This window comes from Molothrus aeneus, chromosome 13 (assembly GCF_037042795.1).
Source record: "Molothrus aeneus isolate 106 chromosome 13, BPBGC_Maene_1.0, whole genome shotgun sequence".
NCBI lineage: Eukaryota > Metazoa > Chordata > Aves > Passeriformes > Icteridae > Molothrus > Molothrus aeneus.
The window spans coordinates 11541236-11551438 of NC_089658.1; the positions used below are offsets into that span (position 1 = coordinate 11541236).

The window sequence follows — 10203 nt, forward strand, 5'->3', positions numbered from 1 at the left end:
AATGTATTTAGACAATTTGTGTTGATTCTAAAATGAAAGAGCATCAGTAACAGAAGTCTAACTCGTGCTTATTGGGGTCAGCTGTAAGGTGGAGAGTTCCAGCACAACTCACATCCTTCCAGGCAGGTTTGTGGGAGCTGTGGATCCAAGGGTTCAGTAAATATAAAAGCATCTTGCCGTGGTTGTTGGGGCTCAGCTCTTGCAGGACATTTCCAACACTGCTGCTGCTTGCTCTGCATCACCAAGGCACTGCTGGGGTCTGCAGGCAGGGCAAGGAGGGAGCATGGATGGGCAGCAAGTGAATGTCATCAACACTGAAAGAGACTAGAACTATGATACTCTTTCAGACTGGAAAAAAAGGAATTTAGATGGGAATAAACACACCAAGTGACTTGGGTGTGCTGGGAGAATAGGCCTGTGGGGCTAGGAAAAGAGGAAAAGGGATGTGGTGTTGAGGCCTTGATGGGAGAAGGTGAGATATGCAATCTGGGAAAGGAAGAGGCTGGAGCTCAAGTTTGAGGATGAGGTTTGGGCACACAGACCCAGAGTTGAATAGAAATAGCAGAGAAACAGAGGGCACTTCTGCTTCTCTGCTCAATTTATGGCCTTTAATCTAAGAACAGTTCTGTTTCCAGATCTGTCATGCTTATCTCTGGACAACAACAGAAATAAAATATGACTGTAGCTGATGGACTTAATTTCCCATTGTTTGTATACTCATCAGAAAGTTTTAGGAAGTCTTTTATGGCCTTTAAAAGCTACCTAAATTTGCAGCACCCTGTGTTATACTGCATCTTATGGGAGCTGATGTCAGAATGTCTTAGTGAACTGATTTTGTGATACTCTGGCTATGCAGGTTTTGATACTGGTGCACTCCAGGACATTCAGCAGCAGTGACTGAGGTGGAAACCTTTGTTACTGGAATATTCAACTTTGATTGGCTAACAGTTGTGATTTGAAGTATTAATAATAAAAAAAAAAAAAAAGAAACCACCATCAACCTCACTTTTCCTCTTCCCCTGCCTTAAACAGAATAATGCTTGGTAAGCCACCTTTGGAGGGACAGACAGTGACTGGGACTCATGTCATCAGCTGATTTTTGAAAGCCCTGATTCCTAGTTCCTAAACTGACAGGATACTGAGTAAGTGAAATGCCGAACAAAAATGAAAATGTCTGTCAGAAATATTGCAGCTTCCCCCTGTAGGAGGGTGTTTTAAATGTGAAACTTCTCCTTTAAACATTCTGTGTGAAAACTGCTTAAAAAAGAAAATGTTGAGGTAATATTGCTGTCTATTTTGAACATTTTTTAACCTTTCAGCTCTTGGTCTGCTGTTATCTGTGTGTGAGATCTGGAATGGTGGAAGGCTGAACATGTGTCCATTTCTAAGCATCTAAGGATTTAGTCACAGGCAGCATAGACAGTTATGTAAAATATATCCCGAGGAAAAGTACTATGGTGTAACTCCTCTCATGATGAAATTCTTTAAATAAAAATATAAAATGTTCAGTTGAATCTTTCTGGTGATACTGAGCTCTGCACCTCTTTCCATGAACTCCAGAATCCTTTAATCTTTTGCATTTGCTGCATTTGCACCTACTTCAAAGCATTGCTGCAGGCGTTGGAAAGGATCCTGGCACTCGGTGGGAATAGGGCGGGGATGTGAAATTCTGTCATCACTTGGAAACTGCAGCCATTTCTGAAGTGCCAGTGTGATCTATCTTTACAAAAGGGCAGCAGCATTATGCAACTAATTTGGGAATGTAAGGAAACGTGTCAGTATTGGCTGTAGTTTTAGAATTTTTTATACTGAGCAGTACTTGCCAATATAAGGAGAAATGAATACGGTGTGGTAATGGTTGCTGGGCATCTGTAAGGGTAAATGCTAATTTACCTTGTGGTTTTGAAACCAGCTGTAAGAGGATGAGCCCTGGATGCAATCCAGTCACTGATGTGAGGGTCTGGTGGCACTGGAATGCAGCAGAGGGTACAGGAGATGAGCTGGAGAAGAGGGGGTGAAAGTGTTAATTTGAAGAGACAGGGCTGTGTTATTTTTAATAAAGAAGGTAGTCTGAGTTTTAGTTGTTATCACTTGTCTCTCAACTGGTATTTTAAGAAATAAAATCTACTTTAGGACATGTTGTTTTAGGTGGGCTGGCTTAGCATGGTGGAAGCTGAGGGTGGTGATGTTTTACAAGAACCAATCTTATGCTCCTGACACCTGTACCCCAAACTGTACCCCAAACCTCCTGCTGACTGCTGTGGGAATGATCAAACTTGTATATGAAAACATTTGTCCTATCTCAAGACTGATATATCTGTATGAATGCCCTCAAAAAGCACTTAATTCACAGATATCTTGGTTTCATATTGCTTTATATTTGGAAAAAAAGTTCAGTCATAAGTCTCAATCATTAATGGCATCTGCTTACTCTGAGCTGAGCTTTAGCATATACATCTGCTGCTTTGACTTGCAAAACTGCAAGTCATTTCATTCAAGGAATTTAATTGTGTAAGAAGCTGCAAGGCTTTTATGGTACTTAGATTATGTTTTATTTTAAAGGCCATACTAAGAGCATTCTACAATTAAGTTTCAAAAAGATTAGACACTATAATATTTTTGAAGCTGCTACTGTGGTAAAGAATTGCAATTCTTGGGTTATAAAAGGTGACTAAACTGCTCCTAAAAGTGAAATCCAAGAGCTGTATAGCTTTTTGTTTTGCAGTGCACTTAAGTGATGAATTCACATGATGCTTGGAACAGAAGGCAATTTCCAAGGCTGCAGAAATATATTTGGTTTTTTATACTCAATGAGTTTTCAAATAACCTGTACCACCAATCTCTCAGTACAGCTGAATCAGTTGGAAGGATGTATTTTGAGGAGAGAATGCATTTTATAATGATTGAACCTCTAAATTTTTACTGTGTTACCACAGTAGTTCTGTTTGCTCTTAACATGGTGCTACGTGTCCACTCTCCCAATTAACAAACCCCCTAATGCCAGAGGAGGAACAGGAATCTCCAAGTAAGAGCTGGGAGAAATATGGGTCATAGTGTCCTGAAGTTGTGTTTTTAAATTGGAATGGCACATTCAATGATTGCAAAAATAACCTATATATCTCAAAATAATTTTCTCTAGAAATTTACCTCCAGTCTTTAATTGCTGTTGGAAAGGGAAGAACTAGGCTGCACTTTGATCTGTAGTTAATAAACTTGATCTTGGTTTACACTTCCTTCAGTTATGGAAGATCAAAGGACAGTTAAAGCTGAGACCTTGGGTTCTGCATGTGTAATGTGATGTTATTTTGTGTTTGGTGTTGGAGGCAGCGCCGTTTCCTCAGGGCGATAAGCTGGGAAGAGGTGGCTGCTGTGGAGTCTTTGTGATAACCACTCTGTTCATGTTAGAGATGCCCAAACAGAATATAATGTATTCATACCTTATGAATTCTCTTATCCCAGTTAGCTGGCAAAGATCAAACAAAACAAAATAAAAAACCTAGCAGAAAACCAACTTACATATTGCCCAAAATTTTATTTTTATAAAATCTCTCTACAGCTATTGTAAAATCAACAATCTGTAGCAGTTGCAGTCAAAAAATTGTACATATTTAAAAAAAAAGGAAAAATTATGACACAACATGGCCCATGCTGACATGAATTAATTTACATATAGTATTAGACATGGCATCATTCATGAGGAACACGTGTTCCTTCTAATTAATCTTGAATGTTGCACACACTCCAACTTGCCCAGGCAAGAACAGATTGAGAATCATTGTGCATTTGTACAGTAAGAGATCAGAATACCATATTCATTCCAGTCTTCTAGCTTTCTGCACAGATGCATTTTAAAAGTAATGTAATTGCAATATTACTGTAGACTTTTTAATTGCATGATTAAAATAGGATTTTAATAAGCAAACTTTATTCCACAGACTTTCTGCTGGGTAACTATATACAACATAACCATGTTTTTGTTGCATGGCTGTATGAGACATGGAATTAGTAAGTGAAGGATTCTATAAGCAACAATAAGGACATGGGGGAATCAGTGCATGCAAAAATTAAATTGAGTTCCTAGATGATTGATATATATATACACACACACACATATATATAATCTACCATCCTCTAGTTTTTAACTCAGTACATGCACATTATCCCAATTATTTTGGCTCTGCATACCCCATAGTTTAGGATTTTTTAAGCATCTGTTTGTTTCTTTAATATTTAACATTTCCTGCACATATCACTCTGTCTGGTATGATGAGTTGGTTGGAGATGGCTGCTGTACTACATTATTAGAGGAGAAGATTGGAAATACAATTTTACCACCCGTTCATATCTGGTTTTTCCTTTTCTGTTTTAATTTCCCAGACTGCTGTACTTTGGTAAGAATTGCTTGCTTTCTTTCCTGCAAGCTGCAAAAGCTGATCTTGTTGGACTGTGAGCAGAGCATTGGGAGAATCCAAGAAACATCAGTGTTGTAGGATTTGCTGGTTCTACACTGTGCCAGGAAAACACGGCTTGTGGTGGCTCAGCAACCCCAAAGTAGGAAAGGTTTGGCTGTGAGACCCCCTGGGAATCTGGGCACTGGAGGCACAAACAAGGGGCCAAGATCAAACCCTTGGCAAATATTCCAGCACAGATGCACAGAAAGGCTTCTTTGGTGCCACTGCTGAGCTGGCAGAGAGGAATGACACCCAAAAATCAGCATTTCCTGCAGTGAGAGCTTTCTGTAGATCTGTGCTGAGCACACCCAGGAAGCAGAATTTAGTGTGGCCTCCTGTGGGCTAATGACTCCATGTATTATCTGTCCATGAAAGTAAAAATGTTTTGAGGAAAGTCAGAAAATTCCCATATTTATTTGTCTCATGAGGCAACGTAGGAATGGCTGCTACAAGGACATGGAGAAATGTGGATCCTCTGGATGAGAATAAAAGACTGGAACTTTGGGTTTTGCCAGTTCCAGCTTAATGAGTGGTTTTGAAGCAGAATTGTTCTGGGCTGATAATATAAAAATATATCTGGTAGTTTTGGTTTTGCTGTAAATTTGTAGCAGGAAAAAGAAATATTAGTGCTGTGGGACTGCTGGGAGTCAAATTTTCTCTCTTGACTATCTTAGCAATTTGAACAAATACTCTCTTCTGAATGTCTGGCATTCCTGATTATTGCTGTAGCTAATTTGTCTTGTCTTTTTCATATTATTTTATTACTTTGATAAAGTGTCTTCTTGTATTTGAAAATAGTGACACGTAGCTTTTTATAATTTACTTTTTAATGACATTTTTTGCAGATTTACCTGGTGATCAGGGCTAAGAAAAAGAATTTTTCTCGGCTGTTTTCCTGGCTGGGTGGTATCTCTCCTCTCTGGGTACTTTATGAGCTCAGGAGATCTTTATTGTTGTTTCAGAAGGTCTGGAAGGCAAAGATTAAATTTCACTGAGGTCTAATCAGATTTTCATGAAGTTGAGCCAGAAAATGAGGTTGCTTGTGTCTCCATTTTTGACCGGTTTGCTCTTTATTTTTTTACAGTGCATCTCTGACTCCCTGCTCTGGTGATCACACACTGGGGTCACAACATTGCCTCCTCAAGAGAGAGCAAAGCTGCAGGGAGGACAGCTGAGGAGCTCCATGCTCTGGCAGAGTTCTTGCTCCTGCTCTGATATTTCTGTGGCACCTTTGCACACTGGAAAGGGAAGGGCAGGGAATGGGAGATCTTGCCTGCTGCTGCTGATTTTCTTGGTATAACTTTGGCAATGCCCTGTGAACATCTCTGAAGGAAACTGGTGTCAGAGCAGAAAGGGAAAGAGGGCAGAGCTGTGTGATGTCCTCTCACTGAGCAAGGGGTTCCTGCACCCTGCAGTGCAGCTGCTCTGGGCTGAGATGAGCATCTCTGTGATGCCCTCTCACTGAGCAAGGCAGGCACAGCATTGCTGGGGTGTCTCTGCAGCCCTGCCCCATGCAGTGCAGCTGCTCTGGGCTCAGCACCTGCAGCAGAATGAGCTCTGTGCCCTGGGAGAGCTTTGAGTCCAAAGCACAGGACTTCACTGCACTGGTCAGGAGCTGCTGCTCTCCAGCTGGCACTCACCTGACTCTGTGGGGAACTCATTTGTTGATTGCCCACTTGAAATGCTTTAGGTTTTCCAGTTTGCTTCAGTCCTACTCTTTGGAACTGAGATAACAGATAAGAAGTGTGAGGTGCTGCTTTTCTGGTATCCATGGCACAACTCCTACCTCCTTCAACAGAGATCACTAAGTTCTCTCTCTTCCCTGTCCTTCTATTTTTCCACTTGTTTTTCTTGGGTTTCTCCCCTGCTTTCTGCTGAAGGATTTTTCCAATGCAGGCAGAAAAGGGCTGGTGGTGTGTCTTTTCTCAGGGTATTTATTAGGTGCAACAATGATGAATAAAATGGTCATGGGAGCCAAATATGTAATAAATAAATTTGGCTGAGGCCAAAAGTCCACCTCTATGCTATGTGCTAGTGCTCAGTACTTGATATGTGGGGGCCAAATTTTCTTTACAGATTTTACCCATTTAAACCCAATTTAGCTTTTCTGGGATGAGTTGTCACATCTGTGCACTCGGGTGACAAGTGTGTCACCCAGCAGGTTGCTTGTGATAGCTGCCCAGTGCAGGAGAGCTGTGTGCTGCCCTGCAGCATGCAGGCAGCATTGCAGGGGCACAGCTGCTGTGATGTGAGATCCTGTGTGCTCCTAACACCCCTCCTGCTTTCCACTGAGTGCATCCCTGGGAGCAGCTTGTGTGGATAACTGACCTGCATCTTCCTGTTTGTTTCCATCCTCACTCTTCAAACACTGCAGAATTCAAATTATGAACAAACCCGCCTGGCAAACTTGGCAGATTCTCACTTTATTCATGAAGGCAGATCTAATGTTCCCTGACAAATTGTTCCAGAGAAACTGTCTTGTAAAATACAGGATCTGCCAGTTCCTTCATACCAAACCATATTTCTATTAGGACACAGTGTTAATGGTTCACTGGAAAGTACAATGCTTGGTGCAGAGTGAATCTGAAATCATTTAGCATACTTGATTGTTAACTGAGCTAACTATCCTGTGAGTGCATTGGCTGCCATCTGTCCATTGCCTTGGCAGCCTTGGAGGGGGGATAATCTGGGAGCTGGCACGGCTCCAGTTTGCCGCAGGTCTGCTTTCGAGTGTTTTTGTAGCAGATGTTGTGCCACATGCCCAAAGCTGCTGCCTGGAAGCTGCTGTGTGCTCAAATTTTTAATTTTGGGGGGTGTTTGACTGTCTTTGACACAAGATTTGCATTTGTCTTAGCAGCTCCTTATGGAGTGCCTTTGTTATAAGTGATAATCTGATGAAAGAGCCAGAACCAAAACCTCGAGGCCTCTGTCACAGATTTCTGGTGGTTCCAGTGGACACTGGATTGGACCCTGACTTGCCAGTTGCTGATGTGTTTTTTTTATCCTTTTAATGGTGTGTATTGGAAAGTGTGGCACTTAAAAAACATTTAGTATGGAATTAGGGAGCCCTCAAGTTTGCACTGTGCTTTAAGGAATTCAATAATCCTTGCTTATCTAAGATGCTCCAAAACTGTTTATATACATAGATCCTTGCACGTTATGCACAGGGAAACTAGAAGTTCCAACAAATTTTTTCCTCCTTTGTTATCTTCTATGGATAACATTTTTCCGCTGAAAGTCAGTTGATCCTAAATTAATGTAAATTAGCCAAGGTAAGGTGAAGCTTTAGGAACTGCTGCATTTTTCAACCCTGTGATTAAAATGCTTTGCTCTTCCTGTGCAGCTTGGTGCTTGTCAGCAGAGTAGCAGGAGGGAATTATCATCTTGCTGCAGCAACCCCTGCTGCTGCTGATAGGGAAGATTTCTTCTTCTCTCATTCCTTGCTTCTCATTAAGAAAAAGCAAAAGGGGGAAAAAAGTCAGTTAGGCAATGCAACATGATGGATCTCAGTGCATTTTCTACACGTCATCCATTTCAAGAGGTTTGCTATATGAAACTTGTAGCTGCTGGGCCATCCAAAGCATCTTTCTTCCATCCTGGTCTATATTTCCACTTGATGACTTTGTTTTGGACTGTCTGGATGAGTTCTTGGAGGATGACAAATGATATGAATGTGCCTGTTCAGCTCTAAAGCAACTGCCTATAGATTTGCTTCTGTGTATGCAAATAAAATATAGTACAAGAGGTGACCTATTTTGTGTGTTAGGCATGGGAAACTTCCCAATCTCAGTAATTAACTTATCACCCTTCAGAGGAAAACTTGTAGGTTGTTTTTCCAGCATGTGGCTGAATTTGCCTTTGTGCAGTGTCCATGCTTCTTTGAGCTTACAGTGTTTGGTTCAGAGTCTCTGCTTCTGAAAACATTAAAGGTGCATAAAATAAAAATGTGATTACAACACTCAATCTTCTTAATTAGTTTCTATTGTTTAGTCTGTTAAATGCCATTTGCCTGTCAGGGAAATGCATCCCATGTGCAGGGAGCACTGCTGGAGTGCTGCAGAAGTGATAGGTTTTGAATATCTTGAGTTTTGGGAAAGGCCTTCATAATATCTCTAACTGGAATACTGACTAGGTAGTTAATCATAATCTAGGATCTCAGGCTGAGAAATGCTCCTAGTTCATGCTGTGTGTGCAGACATCTGTTACTCAGCAACAAATGTCACTCTCTTTCCAGATGAGTTATTAGCAAATGTTAAAAAGACAGGTATACAGTAAAAGTTTAATGCCTATGAAATGACCTGTGAGGCTGCAAATGCCTTAGCATATGGAATATAATGCTGAGTAATAAAGAGATTAGCATTCCAGAGTATTTATGATGATTAAAAAGAAAAAAAAAAAGAATAATACTGCTGCCATGTAAAAATGAATCAAAGAATTCAATTTACTGTTCCAACAATGCATGCTTTACAAATGTACATGCTATAGTTTATGGAGGCATTTAGCTGAACAAGGCAACAAATGTTTTCTGGGAAATAATATGAGGCAATGTATTTGTCTGCAGCTGAAAATGTGTAGTTGCTTTCCTTAGGATTGGAAGCAATCTTGCTAATGCAGAACAAGAAACTTTTACAATATCAAGATGCCAGTAGAGAGTGGACAGAAAAACTTCATTTAAGTAAGGTGAAGATATGACATTTATTGGTATTATAAGATAAAATACTTCACCTTTTTGTAACTATCAGCATAAGAATAGAGTTAGAGCAAGCTTTAGCCACAGCAAGTATTTTATTTCCCATACACTGCATACTTTAAGTTACATAAAAACAAGTATCTGCACTATTTCTCTAAAACATAGACATTAAATTCTGTAGTATTTGCATCAGGAAAGCTTCTCCTGCTCTTACCTGTTAAATCCAGAGACAGATGTTGGCAGTTCTGGTGCTCAAATGCTTGTGCCCGTGCTCCAGGATGCAGCACCTCTCTTTGTGCTGGGTGTGCATTGGGGTAGATAATGAATGAGACCTGATTAATCATGGTACAAGTACTTGGGAAGACAGGCAATAAAAACAAAGAACTTGAAAGTTTTTACAAATAAAGCTATGCAGGAGCCTTACTTTATCTTCTATCCATCCTCCTAATCCTAAAGTCAGGCACCCTCCCTTTCCCTCATCTTTTCTCCATTGCTTAGCAACACTCATGGGTGAACTTACTTAAAGCAGAGCTTTGTTCCCAGATGTGATTTCAGTAATATTTGCAGGCTTAACAGTTCTGAGATGTGAAAATCAGCCCCCTTCCTCTGCCACACCATTAGCCTGCTTCACTAAATAGTCTTTCTTGTTCTCTCCTGCACCCCAGGCATGTTTCAGTTTTTGTCTCTACTGTTTTGATCTAACCAAGAGAGTTGTGGAAAGAGGGGGGAGGTTCAAATAAAGCTTTAATTATGGAGGACACACATACAATGTGCACAGCAAAGCTGTGCGTTGGGAATAGAATTGAAGTGTAAATGCAGAATGGTCAAGAAAAGAACTGTTATTTCTCTCGACTCAATTTGATTTTTTTTGAAGTTGAGATTGAATAAATGGCATCTTTCATGCCAGCATTTACATGCTGAATTGGTATGACCAACCACATATTACAATATAGCCTTGAACAATCATTTTAAGTAGGGAGAAGCTACAGTAGCTAATTGCTTCCTACACAGTTTTTCTAATTTTGGCAATACAGTGACATATCAGCACTTCCTAGAAATGCT

The 10203-nt window shown here is 40.4% G+C and overlaps 1 long non-coding RNA gene across 1 annotated transcript; it reads right to left on the reverse strand.

Moving 5' to 3' along the window:
• Window positions 1-3512: 3512 nt before the first annotated feature.
• LOC136562048 (uncharacterized) lies at window positions 3513-9627 on the reverse strand. Its single transcript, XR_010784459.1, has 3 exons — window positions 9566-9627; window positions 9356-9439; window positions 3513-7894 (listed from the first exon to the last, which is right to left on the reverse strand). It is a non-coding gene; the product is annotated as an uncharacterized lncRNA (long non-coding RNA).
• Between the last annotated feature and the right edge of the window lie 576 nt (window positions 9628-10203).